This window comes from Pyxicephalus adspersus, chromosome 5 (genome assembly GCF_032062135.1).
Source record: "Pyxicephalus adspersus chromosome 5, UCB_Pads_2.0, whole genome shotgun sequence".
NCBI lineage: Eukaryota > Metazoa > Chordata > Amphibia > Anura > Pyxicephalidae > Pyxicephalus > Pyxicephalus adspersus.
In genome coordinates, this window is record NC_092862.1 from 16,048,348 (window position 1) to 16,071,026 (window position 22,679).

At 34.9% G+C, this 22,679-nt stretch overlaps 1 protein-coding gene and 1 long non-coding RNA gene across 5 annotated transcripts in view; one reads left to right on the top strand and one right to left on the bottom strand.

Moving 5' to 3' along the window:
- Nucleotides 1-2,958, bottom strand: part of LOC140330544 (uncharacterized) — a 66,075-nt gene extending 63,117 nt beyond the window's left edge. For both annotated transcript variants that reach the window (XR_011920758.1, XR_011920757.1), the window contains exon 1: nucleotides 2,865-2,958. This is a non-coding gene — a long non-coding RNA (uncharacterized lncRNA). The remainder of the gene's footprint in view (nucleotides 1-2,864) is intronic.
- A 2,281-nt stretch (nucleotides 2,959-5,239) lies between these two features.
- Nucleotides 5,240-22,679, top strand: part of TRPS1 (transcriptional repressor GATA binding 1) — a 194,626-nt gene continuing 177,186 nt past the window's right edge. The window contains exon 1 of one of the 3 annotated variants that reach the window (XM_072410719.1): nucleotides 5,240-6,206. The gene's annotated coding sequence lies outside the window, so the exon portion shown is untranslated. The remainder of the gene's footprint in view (nucleotides 6,207-22,679) is intronic. The other 2 variants (XM_072410718.1, XM_072410720.1) reach the window with 2 other exon arrangements.

Sequence of the window (22,679 nt, forward strand, 5' to 3'; positions counted from 1 at the left end):
TATTAAGTCTGTTTTGTTTCTCATTTGAGGAAGATAAAAAGCAACATTTAAATATTTTGCAATGACTACACAAGAGCAGCACCCTGGCCTTGGTATTACACAATGCCGCTCGAACGTTAACTGAAGCAATTTATGTATAAGTGAAATACACCGGCACCCACACAGTACTTGCAATAAGAGCCAAGTAGTCAATGCACCTGAATGATTTCACCCAGCCAGTTCTCTGCAGCATTTTCTAATGCTGGCAGCAGAATTATTCCGCTTTCCAACATGCTCGCTGACTTCTAGTATATAAAATCTGGCTCCTGGATTCTGTACAATTTATATATATTTCTTAAATAAAATCTGTTAGGGCAATAAAGCACCCAGACACGCAGCAACTCACCGCTTGGATATTACAACAAAATCCTTTGCTAATACCTGCAGTGTTACAATGCAGTACCAAATGCACTGTGAAGGAAGCCATTGTAAATAAGTTTTTTAAACTTCCAAAACTGCAACTTCTGTTACTCTGCACCTTTCATTTCTTAATCAAAAATCAATTTGTGATGTGCTTTACTTTTTCTTTGAAGTTTAACTGTAAATAAGTTTAACCAATGCAAAGATTCTTTTTAAGGGCTAACTGTCCTAGATGCCCCCTTTCCCTAAATGCACCCATGCCTTTTCGGATGTGATAGACTTCTATGGGACTGGAGGAATAGATGGAGCAGTAATGTGCAGGAGCCACCATGACAGTGGCCTGCCGGATATTGATAAATATTGCATCTGCAGAGGGGGGTTAGTTTAGGGGAAGGGGCACACAGGACAGCCTATTCTTTAAGAAAATCCTACACTGACTCCAACAAATGTAACACGCCTAACTGATCCAATGACTTTAGTGCTTTGCACACCTGAATAGATTCCACTTCCCTCCACATGCCTGATCCCAGTTGGCAATCAGATTGAGAGATACATATCTGTTGGTGAAGAGGATATAACCCAATCAGTTACACACACTGTATTTTATTCTCTAATCTATGGTTACAAGTCAAAGAATACCTGGTGATCCTGCAAAAAAAAAATGAAAAACTTTGGCTCTTTAGCTTTGTTTTCCCAATTGGGAACATTCACCCTTCTATTTGTATTGGTCATTGGCACTCCAAAAACAAAAGAAAAAAAATTGATGTAAATAAAACTTTTTAGAGCTCCTTAAAACAAGCGAGGAGGAGAAATCTTCTAATAGAAACCATTGTTTTGGGGTGGTTGTCTAAAAGGGAATCCCCCTTAGATTTCCTCCAATTTCCTATGTTCTTGAAGCAGGAAGAAAAGGTTAATTTCCCTAACAGCACACAGACAATAAACAGATTGGAGTTTAACCCCTTCCTACTCTGTTCCAGGCTTAAAAAAATGAGCTATACATATACTCTAAGTTTTTAGTCCTTCTAAGTCTCCTGTCTCCGTGCTGGCCGGATAAGTGTGTAGGCCAAAGTAGTTTTTGTGTGATTTACAGTGAAATCTCTCATTTGTATCTCCCAGCCCCCATCTCCTCCTATTAGTTAAATGACTTGCAGGCATGTTTTGTATTTGCATGATACAGTGGTACAGTGCCACCCTTGCAATAAAAACAAACAAAAACTTTCATTGAACCAGCAATATGGGTAGCAACTGATGATTGGTTTTTGGGTTTACATCACTCAGCACAGTTCTCTTTATTTCTACTCACATATGGCTGCATTGATATTCAGCTGAGCTCAGTAAAAGTTGCGTCCCGGGCAGCTTCCTGTTTTTTTCAGATCAAAACCCAATCACTACAATTTCACAAAAGCACATAATACTTGTTGCTCCTTCTATATAGAGCCATGTTTAGGCTTTATTATACTCCACCTGTGTCTCCCCAATTTGTTCTTCTACATTGTCACCCTGTGGCACTTCCAGTGCACACCAAAGCTTTGTACACATGCTAGATGACTGCTGCCTAAGACAAACAATTGTGATCATTTCTGGCAAAAAGCTAAAGTGTAAAGCAATCCCTCAATGGTGTTAAGTGATTGCCACAGTGGATCAATAAAAGAACAACTGGGATAACCTCTGTCATATCCTATGAAGGAGGATGCAGCGTGGTGACTCCCGCTCATCCCCTCCCCTTTTCATAGAACTGAAAAGTGCTGGTGTACAGAGCACAATTGTTCCACCATCCCTGGAAACAATTAGGAATTATCGTTTCCTGCAATAGTAAATTCCTGTCTGTACGCAGTTTAGGTGTCCATGCTGACACACAATATACAGGTATAGTCTTGTTGTCACCATCAGAAAGCAGTGCGGAAGTGTATGCATAATACTACAGGGGCTGCAGGAGATCAGCAGCACTGAAATGCACCCATAAAAAAGCAATGCTAAAGCAAAGATAACAATTGTTTATTTTACTCTAATACTAAAACTATAATTAACCCACTTACAAAGTTTAACCCACATGGCAAAGTTATATTTTATTACTTATAACGATATATATATATGAAATTTATTTCAATTACCTATTTATATAAAAAAAGCAAAAAAAAATAAATAAACATTGAAAACAAAGGGAGATACAACGATGACTTCATCATTTCTAATCACAGTTGTCTTTTTCATTTTCATTCCTAAATGAGATGAACGTTTGTGATCATCTTGGATGAAACCTGTAAAGTTGTACCCTAGTATGGTTCACTAATCTGTGAGCACTACAGCGCTGCGTAATATGTTGGTGCTATATAAATCCCGTTTATCAATAATAATATTAACTATCTGCATTTCTGGTCACTGAATTGCCTTGCCTCCCCCCCCCCCCCCCCCGCCTTTCTTATCCATTAAATGACTGACAATCAATAATGATTGTTTCTACTTACAGTTATTACAAGTGTGTACTTAGCTTTACACGGCCACACTGACATCCAGCTGAGCTGATACAAAGAAACAAGTGCCCACAATAAATATGTGACCTACTCAGCTTCCTGTTTTCTGTTACATTTAAACTCTGTCACGTCATATATATAATCTATAACTTTGGCATATCATTTCAAAAGTTATTAGCATTTTTTTTTATTGTCAGTTTTCTTGAAATATTACCCACTTATTTCTATACAGTGGCAATGTTCTATCCCTGGCTCTATTATTCTCCAACTTTGTCAAGCTTCCAGGCTTGGAGGGTACATGTGGCAGTGCTTACATTATGGAGACGCAATCCACTGTTTTCACTACTTTCACTGTTTCTAACTATTTTCTTAGTTTTGAGTTCAGACTTCTAGTTTTGCACGTGGTTTTACAGCTCAAAACTGCATGCAAAAACCATTTAACACTGGACAGAATGTGTTCATTTATTACCCTTTATTCGACATGTGGTAGTGTTGTTTTGGATACTACGTTTAGGGGCAGTTTGTCGATCTTACCCCTCCATAGACTTGAACTGTAGCTACTTGCAAACCAAGTGATGACGCTTGGTTTTTACAAGGGGTTTCAATGCCAAAATGCTGCAGCCACCTACAAACACTGGCACAGGTTACTGTATGTTAGTGCTTCTGACTACCTAGGTCAGTGTTTCCCGACCTTTCGAAAAGCCCATCTATAAATACTTTATCCACAGCTCACAATACATTAGTATGGTGGTCAGTGGGAAGAATGTCACACTTACAGATAGCCTAAAGGGCAATATTGTCAGTTAAACTTACTTAGGTACTTGTCAGTTGTAATTATTAAGTGTCAAAAACTGTTAATTGCTCAAGGAACCCCATGAAACCTCTGGAGGAACCCAAAGGACCCACAGAACCCTGTTTGAAAAACACTGGTCTAGGCATATGCGGGTGATAAGTGAAATACTACTAGTCCACATCCAGCCTCCATTACATTGATTCTCTACGGGATTGCTAGGGGCTCCTTGAGCTTAAGTTTGTACCTCTCAGGTCTCACACTATCTATAAGGGTTCCTAGATTGTAAGCTCTTCAGAGCAGGGTCTTTTCCTCATCCGGTGTCACTGTCTGTATCTGTCTGTCATCTGCAACTCTTTCATATTGTACAGTGCTTTGTAATATGTTGGTGCTATATAAATCCTTTTTAATAAAAATATAAATTGTTATTGTGTTATTATAACAATTATTGTGTATTATATTAATACCTATTATGTGAGACTTCCCCCTCCTCCTAGATTGTAAGCTCTTATGGGCAGGGTCCTCTCCTCCTGTATCACTGTCTGTATTTGCAACCCCCATTTATTATACAGCGCTGCGTAATATGTTGGCGCTATATAAATCCTGTTACATATTATTAATAATAATAATAATAATAATAATAATATTAAGGAGGGACATTCTTCTCACTGACCACCACACTAATGAACTGTGGATATAGTAACTACAGCAAGGGGTCCTTGAAGAACTGAAAGTTATCTTCTTCTGTCTTTTGAAACTATCACTACTTCTCACCCCCACATATATCCCCTTTTATTGTGTGTTACTTCCCCCACCTCTTAGATTGTAAGCTCTTTGGGGCAGGGTCCTCTCCTCCTGTATCACTGTATTTGTAACCCCCTATTTAATGTACAGCACTGCGTAGTATGTTGGAGCTATATAAATCATGTTTATTATTATTAATAATAATAATAATATTAAGGAGGGACATTCTTCTCACTGACCACCACACTAATGAATTGTGGATATAGTAACTACAGCAGAGGTACCTGAAGTACTGAAAGTTCTTTCTAGAGGCCCCTCTTTAATTTAAAGTGCTGTGTAATATGTAAAAACTATATACATACAGTGCATTAATAATAACATAAAGAAGAAAAAGAAGAAGAAGAAGAGGAAGAAGAACATAATAATAATAATATATAGGAAGAAGAAGAAGAAAAAAAAAGAAAATAATAATAGTAGGAAGAAGAACAAGAGGAAGAAGAAAATAATAACAATAACAATAATAATAATAATATTAATAGGAAGAAGAAGAAGAAGAAAAAGAAGAAGAAGAAAAAGAAAATAATAATAGGAAGAAGAATAATATGAATAAGAAGTAGAAGAAATTTAATGTACAACGCTGTGTAATATGTTGGCGCTATATAAATCCTGTTTATTCATAATAATAATAATAATAGAAGAAGAAAAAGAAAATAATAATAATAATAACAATAATAACAGCAATAATAATAATAATAATAATAAGAAAAAAAATAATAATAATAATAGTAAGAAGAAGAAGAAGAAAAAGAAAATAATAATAACAATAATATTAGCAATAATGATAATAAGAAGAAAAAGAAAATATTAGGAATAATAATAAGAAGAAAATAAGAAGAAAAGGAAGGATTTTAGAGTCACCTCTTGTTAAAAAGGTGGAGAACACTGCTCTATTCCATAAAACAAATATTGATACTTTGTATCCTTCTCTCTTTTACTTTTAAAGTTTATTTTATAAACATAAATAAAAACAAAATTGTGAATAAACAAAAAACAAGACCCAGAAATCAGAAGAGCACAGAGCAGCTGTAGAATGGCCTGCAGATGATTTGCACTCTCCTGACATGCAGAAGAGATACAAAGTAACAAGTGTCTAGAATATAAAGATCTGTCCCATGCAGCTTCTTGTTTAGTTCCAAGTTCTAAAGTTTGCAATGCAGCAGAAGTAAGAACCTGTGCAGAAGACAATGCAAGTTGGAAATGAAGTGTATCCAGGGGGCTGGGAGCAATGTGACTCCCCTCCTCCTCTGATCATGCTGAGCTGCTGCTTCTGTCTGTAGATTGGAGCATGTCTATTCCTTTAAGCCTGTGCAGTCGGGGGTGGTGCCTGTCTCTGCTTAAGGCTCCTTTGATATTAATAGTGTTGGTGTCTTGAATCTGACGTAATGCTCGCAGACTGAGGTCCTGACAAGCGATAACATTTGCTGATAAAGAGCTGATCTTGCTGGGATCTAGTCTCCTTGTCCAGACAGGGATCTCTTATTAAACCCCCAGCATCCAGATCTCTCCCCCTTCCCCTCCTCCTCCTTTCCCCTAGCCCCCCACTCCTTGTTCCTGTCTGTCTCTGCACTCAGACATACACACACACTGGGGGAACAGGAAACCTAAATCTTCCCCCCACCCCCCCAAAGCAAAAAATAATCACAGATCAACTCTGCAAAGCAACAAGGAAGCGTTACATGGATCACGTTGGAACTCCACCATCTTTCAGACTGCTGCTGAGGTTATTGCAGATCAATCAACAGGTAAGAGTCAAAATCAAAGGGGTGCAGATCCAGCACTGGGATCACATCAGGGAAGGGTGAAGGAGAAGATTGCTTTTATTCTTTTTTATTCTCTCTCTATGGATCTTCAGACTTCTTTTTGCTTGCTGGCGTAAATATTATTGCATGGTGTTGTGTGTGTCTGGAGCTTGTGCAGAATGGGCTCTGGACAAGTGGCCCCTGATCCTTGTGTAGGGACTGTGATCTGATTCCTAAGCTGGCCCTGGAAGTGATCTTGTGGGGACAGCTATTTTAAAAGTGCCCATGATCTGTGCACACTGTCCCAGCTTCTGCAGATTCATGGATTTTATTGTTTCTGAAAGTGCTATTAATATGCAGTCACAGTTTTTTTTGTGTGCAGATTAATGCCCTGTGGAAGTGGCACTGATCTGCAGGGACTGTTCAAGCTTTTTGCCCATATTGTCCCAGAACACTGGTGTCCCTGGAAGTGGCCTTGATCTGCAAGATGTCTCAGTTGTTGCACCTGGAAGTGTAATCTGCAGGGACTGTCCCACTCTTTGGAGGTCTGCGGGAATAGTCCCATTTATTTTTCAGATATTTGTGTTAGGAAGGGATCCTGATTTGCAGGGACTGTTCCATTTTCTGGAGATCTGCGGGAATAGTCCCATTTATTTTTCAAATTGTGGAAGTGATCCTGATTTGCATGGACTGCCCCACTTTTTGGGGATCTGCAGGAGTAGTCTCATTTATTTTTCAGATGTTGGAAGTGATCCTGATTTGCAGGGACAGTCCCACTTTGTGCACAGAATTGTTTCTGGACCTGCTTGTTTTTGTAATTATCATTATTTTTTAAATATGTTATTTCAGAATTGTACATGTAGTTGGTGACTTTTTGAAACTTACAAAAATATCCTGATTTGTAATGATACAGGCATCTGTTACAGTATATGTGCATGATATTAGTTATTAAAAAAATTGAATCCAAAGTGGAATATTTATCATAAAATGTAAAAATAATCGGGATATAAAATATGACGTGTAACCGGTCGAGGTGCCCTCGGGACGATGTCGTGATTAACTAGCGTAGGTACGGCGCCCCTGGAAACTATTTTCAATATGGTCTCAACTGTGATAAACGTGGGGGATCTGAACCCAAACAAGTGCCTTTTTTTTCTTCAATGCACCAAGGGAGAGAGGAGGGTGAAACATTCCCTCTCACGTTTCACGTGCATGGGAGAATTTTTTTTTTTTTTTTTCATGGTGGGTCAAAAAGCACGAGACATGAAAATTGGCTACTTCAGTCTTCAGTAGCCCTGGCTCTTTCTACTTTTGTCCTGGTCCAATCTGTTTGAGCCCTGTCTGCACCAGGAGGGTCAAGTTCACACACAGGAAGAGATAATAGGAAAGGAGACTGTATTGTTTTTTTTTCCTCTTTTTTTGTTGTTTGTTGTTGCTTGGTTAGAGTAACTTCCAGGTCATATTTTTTTTTTCTCCTTAAAGGAGCAACTCACTGTATTACCATGAGAAGAAACATTGGATGGATGTGATTTACTTCCTACTTTTAATTTTATTTTTTGAAATACAAAAATTGATGAACTTATCGGTTTTGTTGTTACACGTTTGTGGTGATCATGGGATTTAGGGTGATCGAAGGACAATGATGACGAGTAGTAAGTTTGACAAACTTTTTATTTATTGATACCGGCTGCTGATACAGTTTGTCTTTTTTATATTTTTATTGTTTTTTTTTTTTATTTGTCAATGAATCAAGCAGATTAAAGTTTGGGATCACGTGTGCTGTGGACTTTGTTGTTTTCCAGGTGCTTTTTAAAGTTTATGAATGAATAGCCGAGCTCTCGTATTCATTCATGTATTTGAGGTTATATGTTATGTTTTTCTTTTTTGTTTTATTTTTCTGTTTGATCTGGGTGGATTTTTTTTTTTTTTTACTCCCATGCAGCCTGGAAGAATTTGCCTTTCTGCACACGATTTGAAATGAGTCATTACTCTCTATTCTTAATCCCTTTTATTCTTTTTATGCTGATAATGGAGGAGACATTGAAAAGGGTTCTGAATTAACAGATCGCCAGAATGAATGCTCTGTACCTCTGGGTACGTGTGCTCATTTTTTTTTTTTCTTTTTTAAAATTGTGATGTAACAGCATCAAGTGTGTTGTAAAGTAAATATTATATTCAAATGAGTGATTAGGCCTTGGTGTAATTTCTGTTCCTGTGTGAGATTGTTAGGAGTAAATACACAGCTCTTTTTTATGGTGAGGACAAAGTGTTTGAACAGTTGCAAAGTGTTGAAAAGTTAGTGGCTTGTTACTCTTCAAGATGATGAAGCTGTGCTGCAGAGAGGAAAAGAAAAAAAAAACTTGATGCTAATCAGGACCCAAAATGTCTAATCGCAGCAGTGCTAGCCTGGAAATGTATTTTTAAATCTTATGTAAATATACTGTGCAGTAAGGAGTTGAGGTCAGAGAGATGCAAGAGAGCATTCCATTGGGGACCTGTATGGAAACTATAAATATAAGTAAATCACAAAGGCGGTCTTTATTTCATCAGGCGCAGATATAGTAAAACAAAAATAGAAGGAAACTCTTAATCACTGTCAGTTTTTCTCTAATGAACAAAGTCCCATACTTTCTTTTTTATGGAGAAAGTTTGTTTGTGACAAATCGTATTAAAATACAAAAGAAAGTATTTGAGAGAATAAATGAAAAGGAAAAAAATCCAAAAATGATATAAGTGTATTTTTATTCGTAATACTTCTGGAACTGTTTATTTTTTTGCCTGTATACTGGTAAGCAACGTACGCATATCATATATATCGTACTAATTTGGATCATCATCTAAACATCTGTAGCCATTGACAATGACACGACTGTCTGGAAATGATACCAGACTGTTTGATTTCTTTTAAAGTGGTTGACTTTTTTTTTTCTGTTTAACTTTCTGACGTGGCTAATACAAACACAGACATCTAGGCTTATCTTAGTAACCATATTTTCCCTTATTTTCATTCATTTGGGAAGTGTAACTTTATTACCTTGGCCTTGAGACCTGGGCTATCCGCTGGCTGACGAGGCCTAGTTTGGCATTTGATAGGTTAAAACTACAAACCTGGAGGTCTAAAACATCAAGTCGGGCTTGTGTTTTCACCTTTTGCATAAAAGGAAAAAAAGAAATAAATCGGGCTACTAGATTTAGTAAATTTGTGAACATGTGTTTATTCACGTGTGTGGAAAGCACGGAACTGCACAAGTGCCATGCTGACTGGCCTTATATTAAAAGCAAACATGTACAAATTGGTAGTAAAAATACCGTTCCCGACACAAGGATGTATTTTGATTAAGATATTCTGTACAGACATAAAATAGTCCATTCATTCAATCAACTGACAACTTTCCAATAGCTGTTTGCCTTTGCCTAATTTACTTTCCACAGGACAACTATTGTGGTAGTCTGGATTCGTTTTTTGGCAGCCGTGGACAACTGTAAACGCAGACGTTTCTGTCCCAAATATTACACCTCACAAGTCAAATTGGAGTTTATAACACTAGACAGATACTTTAACATAGAACACATTACATTTTCCATATGCTGCTCCGCAGGGCTCCTGTCTGATCGTCCCTGTGTTTCTGTATACTCCTTTTTTTTTTTGGGTTGAGAGGGGGCTCAGTCTCTTTCGGCCAGGAACGGGTTAAACGTTTTCATATTCATGCTTCTATTTCAAATCATAGAATCTTAAACGTGTGACTCTTGGCTCTAAGACACGTTTCAAAGGTAGAATCCACACACAAGTTTCTCCTAGACTGTCTTGACCACAGAAGGGAAAAAGTTGTTTAAACAAGAACTTGCATTGTCTGTTTACTTCTGAGTAGTAACATAGGTATCCCGAAAAAAAAAAGTATTGAACGTAAGTGTGACATTCACAACCCAGTAAATACTGTAAGTGCTTTAGTGATTTTCATATGAAATTTGGATTACGCTGGAATGTTGCATGAGCCCTTGCGACTATAGCAAGTATCAGCATTGGCTAGCCGGTAGCCATTCTGGTCAAAAGTCGCAGAATCCTTCCCATTTCTTATTGATTCTTAGCTTTCACTCTCAAATACATACACATTTCATTAATATTATTATTCAGAGAACTATACCTGTGTTTTCTAATTCAACTGTTACACAGAACTTTAAAACAGCAACTTTTTTAACTTTGTGTCCAAACCAGTTAATAAAGTATTTTGGACTTTTAGCTGTGAATAATGATACTGGGTATTTTGGGATTCTAAAAAAAATTACTTTAACATTTTGTAGTTCTTAAAAGAAAAAAATACATTCTTGGGTGTACATAATTACGGCTGACATTATAACTATACCAGCCATCAAGTACAAAGTGTAATTACATTATCAAGGTATTCTAGATTTCAGACCGTGACACAGGTTCTCCTAGTGGTGCAGCTGTCAAAGGGTATGTCTAACTTTCAAACTATGTCTAAAAGTTTTTATAATAGAATATATTAGAGATACGTTATAGTAAATGATTATACTTTAGAAACATAGTTGGTGGCCTCTGTAAATTTTCTTTCCGTAGGGGCTGGCTGCGATCAACTGGCACACGTTAAGGGGGGGAATTCGGGATCTGTTGTTTATAAAAAAAAGGGCATACATTTATACAATTTAGAAATGCTGCTGAAAACCTACAGCCTAAATATTTAGTATAGTATATTTATCCTGTCCAATAAATAATACATACCCCTTCCTTAATTTACTCCTCTCTTGCTGTGTCAACTCACCCCTTGGTGTTACTACTGACAAGCATCTACTGTATTTGCCACCTGTGGATACTCTTATAAACCTGTGAATGAACTTTATAGCAGTGGTGGGAGCTCAGTTACTTTGTGTGTATCACTTGTACATGGAGGAAAAGTTATTTTTAAAACTTCTTTAAGTAGTTGAGGACATTCAAAGTTTATTGTTGTGTGTGTAGTTTTGTTTGTTTTAGGTATGGCTGTTGTATATTATACTATTATATAATACTTTAGTATTGTGCAAGGGCTGATTTGTCCTATAAGAAGATCTTTACTAACAAAGTAAAATGAAATGCAACCAATCAGGTGCAGGTTCAATCAAATTATAACAATGATTATCACTTCTCATTGGATGTTGTTAGTTACTTAACTTTGCATGTTACTTTTTGCTTTTTTTAATACACCTTCTGAATAAAGGATACAGTGTGCACACAGCCACTTATATAACCCATGATTTGCTTTGTGTAAGAAGCGAAAGAGTGTGTTAATTTATTTATATATATATATATATATATATATATATATATATATAAAATATACTGTATATGGTGCCAACATATCACGCAGTGCTGTACATTAAATCATTAAATAGGGGTTGCAAATGATAGTGATACAGGATTTATATATATTTATTTTAAAAACACCTTTTGAATAAATGGATACAATGTCACAGCCACCTATATAACCCAAAATTTTCTTTGTGTAAGAAGCAAGAGAGTGTGTTAATTTATTATATATATATATAGGGTTGAGGACCTGGTCCAACAGAGCTTACAATCTAAGAGATTTAGATTTTTAATGCAAAAAGTTCTGTGCAGTAAAACACTCTTCTTCTATTAAGCATATTCTAAACTTCAGATCGTGTTTTATAAAAAAAAAAGGCTAAAACTGTGCTCCTTTATTATAGTTAATATGGAATTCTGATAGTTCAATCATCTTTATTAAATTAGCTCTTCTCTACTGAAAAATAAAAAGGTTCAAAAGAGTCCACGTCATGTTAATTCAGTGCTGAAAAACAAGCAGATCACGTCTTCTATTTTTAAACAAACATTATTGATACTTTGTTACATGCAAAGACTTTATTATACTGTTGCTTCATGATGCAATAATTACACAGAGCGTTGCATGAATCCCATTAATATCCGCGTCAGAACAATCAATGATTTACTTTCTCCCAAGAATCAAGAAGGAAATCTGGATTTGATTTTTTTGTTCAGCTATTATATTCAATCTTCTTTTTTTTCGGTCAGTTAATAACTGCCTGGAGAGTAGGTGTATAAGTGAAATGAGTCATCGGTATTAATACGTAGCAATACCTCTATAGGTGACTTAAGATAAAGAAGAAGCTTTACAAACTAAACATCATAATATATTTTGTGAACTGTTCTTGTCATTGTATATTTGTTATTATATTGACATAATAAGATAAAAAACTGAAATATAATGATAAGACAACTCACGTATATTAAGTATACCAGTGACGTGACAGAGTGGTTTTAGTTTGACTCAATTAAGTTCCCCTTTGACAGGTTTGTTTTACTTGTTTATTCCCTGTCTACTGTTGCTTCTTTTAGGTATTATAACCTGCATTTAATAGTCACTCAAAATTTACAATAACTTGTAATCCATCTTTCATATAGTTCAGAACGAGACCTTGAGCTGTCTAAAGTTATTGAATAAGAAAAATGGCCCCGTTTTCTGCATATGTGTATTGTTGATAGATGTTTTTGAATCCAGGGATGAATCATGGGCTTTATCTCTAAAGATTTTTTTTATTATAAAATAAATATTTATAAAGTTATAAAACATAAGATATAACTATAATTTTTTAAACAATTTTTCTTTCTTTTTGTATTGTTTGCTTCAACAAATACAGAGTTTGTATATGGATGGATGTTGACTGTTTTTATTTTATTATATATATATATATATATATATATATATATATATATATATATAGTTATTATTTTTTTTCAGGCATGCAATATTTGGCTGGACTCTCACAATAGCATTCTGTATAAAGAGGTTATTTTTAGGACTTCTACAGTTTAATATTTAACTATTGTAAGATTTTTTTTTTCTATTAAGTTTTAAAGGTTTGTAAGTTTTTTTTTTCCCTTAATATTGTACAGAAGCAAAAAATAGCTTTGATGATGTTTTTGTGTTAAGGGAACTCATCACAACCCGCTTCTGTCCCTTTGCATTGCAAAAATAGCGATGGCTTTAATTACATAGAGAGGTGTTTTTGGTAACCAGAGATAGTCCAAGTATAAGATGCTATTGATGGTCATGGCACCACTAATGGGTAACTTGTGTTACTGGAACCTTAATACTTGACCACCCATGACATGAATATTTTGGAGAAGAACTTTAAAATACATCAGTACAAATAAGAGATTTCTAAGACTTACACCAAAATATTTATTTTGTTCTTGTTATTTAAAAAAAATAAAATACAAAACAATAATGCTTACGGGACACTGATTTTTATATTATATGGTAAAAATTGCATCAGTTTTTTAGTGCTTTTACAGAAAAAAAATATATTTATAATTTGTATTTATAACTTTTTATTATAATGTTTCATTTTTTATTTATTTAGTATCAATATATACCACAACAACAACCTATTTATGTTTGTAGAAATGAGTTGAATACATTTAAAGTACGCACTTTTCCTGGAGCTCGATATTCATTTGCTTATGACAAAACTTTTCCAAGGGTTTAGACCAGAGGCTGAAATGGTATAGGCTGGCAAATAGAGAGACTATCAAACAATGTTGACTGTTGCCAGTTTTTCATTCCTCCAGGTTAGGCACTCCACCCATTGCCATGCCCCACCCTGTTTGGATGACTATAATTCAATAGTGCTCAGCTTATCCTGGTATCCCTCTGTATGTTTTGAGCCAAAGACATATTCGATTTCTTTAATCTAAGGATCTCATCCAAGTACAAAGTCTATCAGGAATCAAGGCTTTCCTCAAATATGCTAGGTTAGGAAACCCAGGAATACTTTCTCTTGTAAATGACATGATGCAATATAATCTTACTTATGTGATGGAAAGTAATGAAACCGTACCCCTCAAGCACCAGGAGGTTTAGTGGCGATAAAAGACAGACGTATCATTATGTGCTATTATTCTATTAGTTGTCTTTTCAACGTTTTTTTTTTTATGTATCTGTTGCTATGATATCAGTCCACTGGTATTGAGATTACTTAACAGAAAACCGGACTAACAAGCTTTGATATTTCTAAGAAGCATGCAGTTCCGATATAATTCTAGGTATGAATTTATCAAATGAAGCTGGCATTCTGCATTTTTCTTTTTCATTTCTACAAGAGAATTATAACCACAAATCAATTACTTTTAAATAAGCAGCTAGAATTCTAGGGAGGTGATGATATGTTAGTTAGGAAAATCTGTAAAAAATTGCAAAGCTTTCAGGCAATTCCCTTTCTCAGAGGGGTCACATAAATGTGCATTTTTTAAAGTAAATTAGAGTTATCCATCATTCGTTTTTTACCGTAAGCGCTGTTGTGTAGATTTTTATAAATGTTCTTGGGAAGGTTGTAGATTTATTTTATTATATCCAGAATCCAGCTAATAAAAAGATTCAAAAACTAAGGTGATTAAGTAAATAATTGCTTTTCTAAGTGATATATCATATAAACTTGGGTGTGGGTGTAATTTCATAAGCGACATACACAAGACGGAAATTTTCATGTTATTTAGTAAATGGTAATTAATATCTTTTAAAAGTTTTTGAAACATTAGATAACTTGAAAATGCCAAATAGCAAACTTTTCAAATATCCCTATTATTTTTATTTTTTAATCTTTTTTTTTTTTTTTTTTTTTTTTTTTTTTTTTTTTTTTTTTTTTTTTTTAGAGCATTGCTTTTATGTATTAGTTTGCATATTTTTGTTTTTGCGATTGATAGTTTTTTGATTTGGCTCAAGGGATATTCAGTAAGAAATGTCCATCATGCAAGTAGCCAAAATGGCTTATTTTTTAAAAATGAGACCAGGCTAAAGGATAATTCTTCATATCACAAAATGACCCTTTACTAATGATAATGACGATGTTGGTCAGTTTTAATGATCAATTGAAAATGTTCTAAGACGTCACAGTAATTTTGTGAGAATAATGGTGGTTTTAGTCATCTTCCTAAGGATTTCTTTTGCTGCCATGTCAGAGTTCATTGGATTGTTTGTGACCTGTTAGTTGAAGTTTATTGGACATGTTAGGCACTCAAAACGTTACCATAGCAGTAACCACTCACTTGTAATAAAAAGCATTTAATAAAGGCTTCCTACACATGTAATTATGTCTCTTGTTAGTCATCTCGGTGCGTCACCTTCACAATCCTAAGACTTTATGAAGCTCGTAGAGTTTGGTACAAGAATTTTCATTTGTGACCATCAGTTGTCCAGTGCCATCAACCTTATATGTTTAAAGCTTACAACGTTACGAATATATTCTTGGGAAAAAAAATGTAAACGCCTGTTTTTCTCAATGTTTTTATTATTTCCAAAAATAACTTTATAGTTTTATCCATGTGGCTTCTTTTGTTGGCTGAAGTGACGTTTGTGCAGCATTTTTGTGTTTTGGTCCGTAATCAGCAGTTACTTTGTAGTGCAAATGACAATGAAGTTGTGCCTGGTGACTAATTTGTTCTTATAATTATAGTTTGCGGTTGTAATTGGACCATCCATGAGTATAATGTACTATTTCTTATTTTTTCCTTTCATCAGGAAGCAGTTCGGTAATGAAATTCATATTGTGCCCAAATCAAAGTAACATAATAGTTCATAGTATATACTTTTAATTAAACTTGTGTATCTAAATTAAAGCATGAATGGGTAATATTTAAACCTTAGCCGCATAAAGGGGCCTTAACTTGCAAAAGAATTGGCAGTATGAGTCAGGTTTGCAACTTTTATTTTTTTTCTGTATGGTTGTGAGCGGGATTTCGCCAGCCATTTTTCTGCGAGGATTTTGTAAAGTGAACCTCTACTTTGCCCATATTAGGTTCTTGTAACTCACACCTTTATCTGATGTTTATATATGTATCGTCCCTTTGCCCACTCCCACTCTCTTTCCATATAAACTTGCAAAAATGAAGAAAGAATTAATTTGGAACTTTCACATGGTTAAGTTTTGGTTTGATTGTTCAGATGTTGATGGTTTTGATACTTAGTGACCGGACTAAGGGTGCATCATGAGTGAGAAATCATGATTCTCATACAAGTATTTTTATCCACTCCCTATGGCTCAAAGAAGTATTTGCATAAGAAAATCACAGTTTTATTTACAACTTTTAGCTTTTTTAATAATTAGTTAAAGGGTAAAGATAAGATGCTTGACAAATTATTATTTCAAATGCTTTGTTAGGATGTACAAGCACTCCAGTGCCTTTCCAATCTTGATGGCCGGAAAGAGCAGTGATCCAAATCTCCAGCAATCTGATGGTTACCCCTGCACAGGGCTGCAGTGTTTACCATTGCATATAAATTCTTGAATGAGTACCGTGCCGGGCCAAAGCAAGGTGGGTTCCAGTTTGAAAGGCACTTTATTGCCAAATGATCGTAAATTGCCTTAGTGGCAACAAGCATGTTATGACAACAGTAGTATGAATAGTTCCTGAATGGTATTTAACAGCAAAATATAGTCCTGTACAGAGGCAGCAATGCTCTAAATTCCCTTCTGATCCTAACCATATTATTACAACTCCAAGCTGAACAAACTCCTTCCTCACTTTTCACTCCCGATGAAGCTTAGTCATTACTCATTAATGAAGCCCATTCCCGATGAACCACTAATCATTACATTAGGCTTTGTTAGGAGTAAAACTGATCAGAGAGAAGAATGTATTCTTTTTGGAGTTAGAATAATGGTTATGTTGATACTAGAGTACAAATGGTCATTCGTCCATCTATGGTGGATTGGCTTTGAATTACCGATGTTGGTACCCAAGATAGAGGAGGCAGGTCAGATCTGTGAGTCTGCTGTAGACCTGAGGATACTAGTTTCCCATCTGCAACCTTAATACTTTCTACTTTACCACCGTAAAACAAGTAAAAATACTAAATATACCTGTTCTAGGCCATGGACTTAGTGGCTCTGATTTATTAAAGTTCTCCAAGGCTGGAGAGAATACACTTTCATCAGTGAAGCTGGGTGATTTAACAAACCTGGAATGGATCTGGTCCAGGATTGAAAACATTTTCTAACAAATAGCTAACAAATATCTTGACTTTTTGGAAATCTATTCCAAGTTTGCTGGATTACCCAGCTTCTCTGATGAAAGTGTATTCTCTCCAGTCTTGGAGAACTTTATTAAATTAGGGCCAGTTTCTCATTGGGTGGACATTTGTTCCCACTTCAAAAAATAAAAGTTAGCCCTGGCCAACTGGGTTAAAGATCAATCCATTCCCTCTTAAACTTGCCCCCAACAACATGCGTTCTTTTGATTTATTTTATACCTACCTTATAATATACCTGATATTGCAAGGTTCGATGATTTGTGCACGCCACTCTGAATCATTGTATTCCCTGTGCTTACTGGAGTAGCTAGAATAATTATGTCCTCCATTTAACCCATGGTAGGACCATTGGGAGACAGTGCTGGTGAGGAGCTTTTGAACAAGAACTGTATTATTTCTTTTTATAATGGGGCTATTATAAAAAATAAAATAGATTTAGGCTTTAAAGGAAATCCATGATGATTGAGATTTGTGATAAAATTATTTTGCATTATGTAACTGCTATACATCATATATCGTGACAAGGTGAAGTTGTACTTTTAAAAGTTTTCTTGACAATAGCAACTAGTTCAGAACCTCAGTGATGACAGCATGCAAAAGCATTCACTTTTAAATACCAAGCAATATTTTACCATCCTTGTATACTGATGGCTAGATCATAAAAAAATAGATGCTTTCTCTCTGTATCGCCTGCAGGTAACGAGTGGGTTTTAAATGGCATCTTTCAGTTTTGCCTTAAACCATTTAAAACCACCTGTATATGGTGTGCATGCCAGCTTCTTGGAGAGATTATGTCTGACAGTTTCTGTAATATAATGAACGGGAGTATTGTTTGGACAAAGGTAACGTTTTGATTTGTGTACTTTTTTGGCAGTTGGCGTAAGCTCAGCTCTAAAAACGCAGAGTGATCTAACAGTGTAAATATCTGAATATTTTTTAAGCACTCCGTATAGATGTGGTGTGTTTAAACCACTGCAATATGTATATACAAAGCCCAAAATGGTAAACTTTGCTATCTAAAGTGCATGAGAAGATTCCTTTTAGGTGTCTGAACATTACAAATTGCAATGTAAACTTCTATACACTCTAAAAGTTCCACTATTCATACTCTCCATGAGGACAGAGTAGAAGAAGTAAAAAAAATGTTGATTTGTGGTTATGCAGTTCCTATATATATATTTTTACATTTTTATTTTTTACAGTATTATTTTATTTTATTAGTTTTTATTTCAAACGTTAGATTTCTATGTGTTTTGTAATATAAATGCCATATTTTTGGACGTGCCAAGATTTAAATATATTATTGGTATTTTTACTATTGTACCGCATTTATAGTGATATAATATATATTATTTATATTATACATTTAGCATTTATGTCTTTTAGGTTATTAAATTAGGTTTTTGAGACTAATATTTACTTTTGCTTGCCCAACATAAACTGTCAGATACCGAAAGATGGCACTGAAAGAGTCTAAAATACCTACATTAGGAAAAATAAAAATCTTTTACATAGTTTACTGTAAGTGATCACAACCTACATAAAATATTTTTTTAATTCTTTACATAAAACATATGAACAGCTGGGCAAATAAATATTAAGTTTGTCTGATCCAGCATGCAATTTTACACAGACAGACAATACATGGGTCCCAAAAAACTGTTGCCCTTTTGACATTTTCAAATTCTCAGCCCTCATACCAAAGTATGTGCTGCTTTAGGACAAAAAAATCAGAGTTTACTTACCAAAGTTTTGGTTTTTTTAAGCCCCAAAGCAGCAAAGACTTTTATATTTAAAGTTTTGCCTTGGAACATAAAATAAATGTGGAAAAGGTGTAAAAAAAAAATGGTGCCAGCAGTAATATTTACAGTTGCCTTGGCTACTTGGCTCTTGATTCTTGGCTATTTTTTGCTAAATGTAAAACAAAGCTTGTGTGTGTGTATATATATATATATATATATAAACTGATGTTTTATACTTTATCCAGATAACTGATGTTTTATACTTTATCCAGATAACTGGATAATTGACGTAAATTTTCCGTGAGGAACCCTTAACTTTAGTAAATCAAAAATAAAGAGAGTGTTATCATAGACATTTCTAATATTTTTGGTTGATTCTGGGCCTCATTTATTAAAGCTCTCCAAGGCTGGAAAGGATACACTTTCAGCAATGGGTGATCTAGCAAACCTAGAATTGATCTGGTCCAGGATTGAAAACATTTGCTAACAAATGTTAAAGCGGAAGTAAACTCAAAACTAACCCCAAAAAGAAAAAAAAACACTGTTACCTTCAACCACACAGGTCAGTCTATCCATCGGGAGGTTTCTTCTATCAGGTCCCGTGTCGTCTCCGTATACGTCTTTGGTCCGGCGCAAAGGGAGCACCAGGTGCCCTGTTCTTCCTCTTACGTTACCCGATCTCACACTTCGCAGGTGTGAGATCGGGTGATGTAGATTGTGAAAAAACTTACCGAACTCACTGCGCATGCGTGAGATTGGCAATTTTTTGCGTATTGATGAAAAGCCTCCTTTTGTGCATGCCCAAGATGCTCGGGTATGCGCAGAAGGAGCAGCCAAGAGCCTCCCGGTATGTGTGAGGTAGGTATCCCGGGACGCTCTGCGCTCCTATTCAGTCTTGATTGCCTAGGCGATCGAGAATTAAGGTAGTGGTGCTGCACCCTTTAAAAAAAAAACAAAAAAAACCAAATGTTAAAGCGGAAGCAAAAAAAAAAGGGTGTTGGCACTATCAAAAAAAAAAAAACACTAACAAACAAAATTTTTACTTTAAATAAAAGGGTTGTCTACTCTTCTATGTAAAGTAACAATTCTGAGTTTAGGTATGCTTTAAATGACTTTTAAGAAATCTATTTCAGGTTTGCTGGATCACATAGCTTTACTGATTAAAACATATCCTCTCTAGCCTTGGAGAGCTTTAATGAATCAGGCCCTATGAAGCAGAATCGACCATTAGCTTTCTGAAGGCCACTGCTGTGTATTCTTGACAATCTACCCAGATAATCCATACTGATCCTGAAGTTCTCTCATTCATTCCATTCAAATTAACTGAAAAAATATTCTGACTGGTCTAGGGTCCAGTAACTCAAGAGCAACACAGACAACAGGGGTCATTATGTGGACTACAGTGGCTTATCAATGAGCATGAGAAATAGAACATAGTGATTGCTGTGTTAAATGGGAAGGGTGTACAGGGGCATCATGTTTGCTGTGCCAGGTGTGTGGGACTGATAAATGGTAAGAGTGTACGGGGGCATTTTATTTGTCATGGTAATATTAATTTTGAATCAATTAGAATTAATCTAAACTCAAGTGCTGGTATTCTTAATTTTGGATAGAATATTGGGTAAAACCCCTTTTTGTGCTCTGTATGTCTTTTTAGGAGACTACCCTTTACTCCCAGTCCTGGAAACAATAGTAAAGACAGGAGTTCCATCTATTCCATAATCTATAATTAAAAAGAAAAAAAAAGATTTGGATATAAGTACATTAAACCCTTTGAAATCCTGACCTGTGTGTATTCCTAAAGGAATGGAGATGTAGAGATTATATTTTTATATAGACTTATATTTTTATAGTCTATTTAGCAGTAATTAGCAGGTCAGCGTATGAGTATGTCGATGTCATTAAATTTATATGAAAATACCTGAAGTTTGTGAGTTACGTGTCACTAGAAAACGTGACCATCTTGTAACAAGTTCAGGAGACTTTATTTTCCATCCATTGTCATGATACGCTTCTATTTTAAAGGCGTATAAACTATTTTGTATCTTTTAAAACGTGTCGTGTTCTCTAGTGAGTATGCATGTGTCTGTGCATGAATAAGTGCAGAAGACTGTTGTGTGTAATTATAACTTAGCCGTGACCACAAGATGTGTGCCGATTTGTCAACTTATTGGCCTGCTTTGATTCCATGCACAATTTTGTGTCTGGTTAATTCATTATCATTTTGTGAGGTTTAAAAAAACAATATGCACAGCAGCTCAGTATATTTTTATATTAATCATTCTCCTACTTTGCATTGTTGAAATGCAAAATCTGTTTGATATAGGTTGCTACATGTTGTACATTTATCTGTACATATTAACTTTTATCTTTAGTAAGATAGAACATAATTTTACTGCCTAACATAATACTTAATCCCTATTTAATGTACAGTGCTGCGTAATATGTTGGTGCTATATAAATCCTGTTTATTATTAATAATAATAATAATAATATTAAATAATAATAATACTTTGGGATATTCATGATTTAACAACAGGAAGAGTGAACTTACACTGCAAGAGTTCTTTATATTGGCAAACTATTACTACTGTATATAATATAAAATAATGCTATAATATAATTTATATATTTTATCTTATATTTTTATATAATGTTTTATCTATTTATATTTTTCTGTAGACAGCATTCAGTGTTTAAATACCACCTATATAATTTAGTACTTATTAAGTTCCCCAGGGTTCAGGGTCCTGGTTTGCTCTCCTTGGCAAATTTATATACTTTATTGTAGTGTTAAAGTCTGACCAGGTTCAGCTTCTGAACATACTTATTGGCCCTGCTGTAGGCCACCCGAATACCGCCGCCTTACCAGCCAGAAGGAAGCTGGAGAATATATATTGTCAGAAATTAGTATATGTTATTACTATTATTTAATTGTATTTTTAAAGCGCCAACATAATGTTCTGTACATGGCAGAAATGGTTAGAAAACGTCTGATAATTTAGAAAGATTGTATGGTAACTAATTTCTTCTTATTTATTTTTATATGCTTAGGTATATATATTTTTATGCATGCGTATATATATATATATATATATATATATGAATTTATAATATATAAATAGCAATAGAAACAAAAAGATTTTTTCTAGCTGTATATTTACCTGTTTGTTTTATTATGTGCATTGATATAGAAAGTTGGTAGTATGCTATAATGCCATGTGTGTATATATATATATATATATATATATATATCTATATCTATATATATAGTGTATTTTACATGGACCCTTGTCCAAATCCACATTAATAAGCACAATGCTATATTTGGTCTTTGCATTTATATAGCCTGGGTCCCAATTCTTAGTCCTCTATGCCTGCTGAGATATGAGATTGCAGTGTTGGAGTATAGATATTGCTTTTTATTTTTTAATGATATGCTGAAAATGCTGAGTTATTAGAAAGTACTTTTTAATTAGAGCTTTTCCAATTCTATGGCAGCGAGGTTGCATAAAGTCCAGAAACTCTGGAGGCCACAACCAGATTGAATTCTGTAGTGCAGTGAAACATTAATCGAGATTATGACTCAGAAATATGCTACGTTAAAGCTGAATTACAGGCAGATATAAAAGAAATTATTGAATGCAGCGCTGATATATTTATTAATATATCAT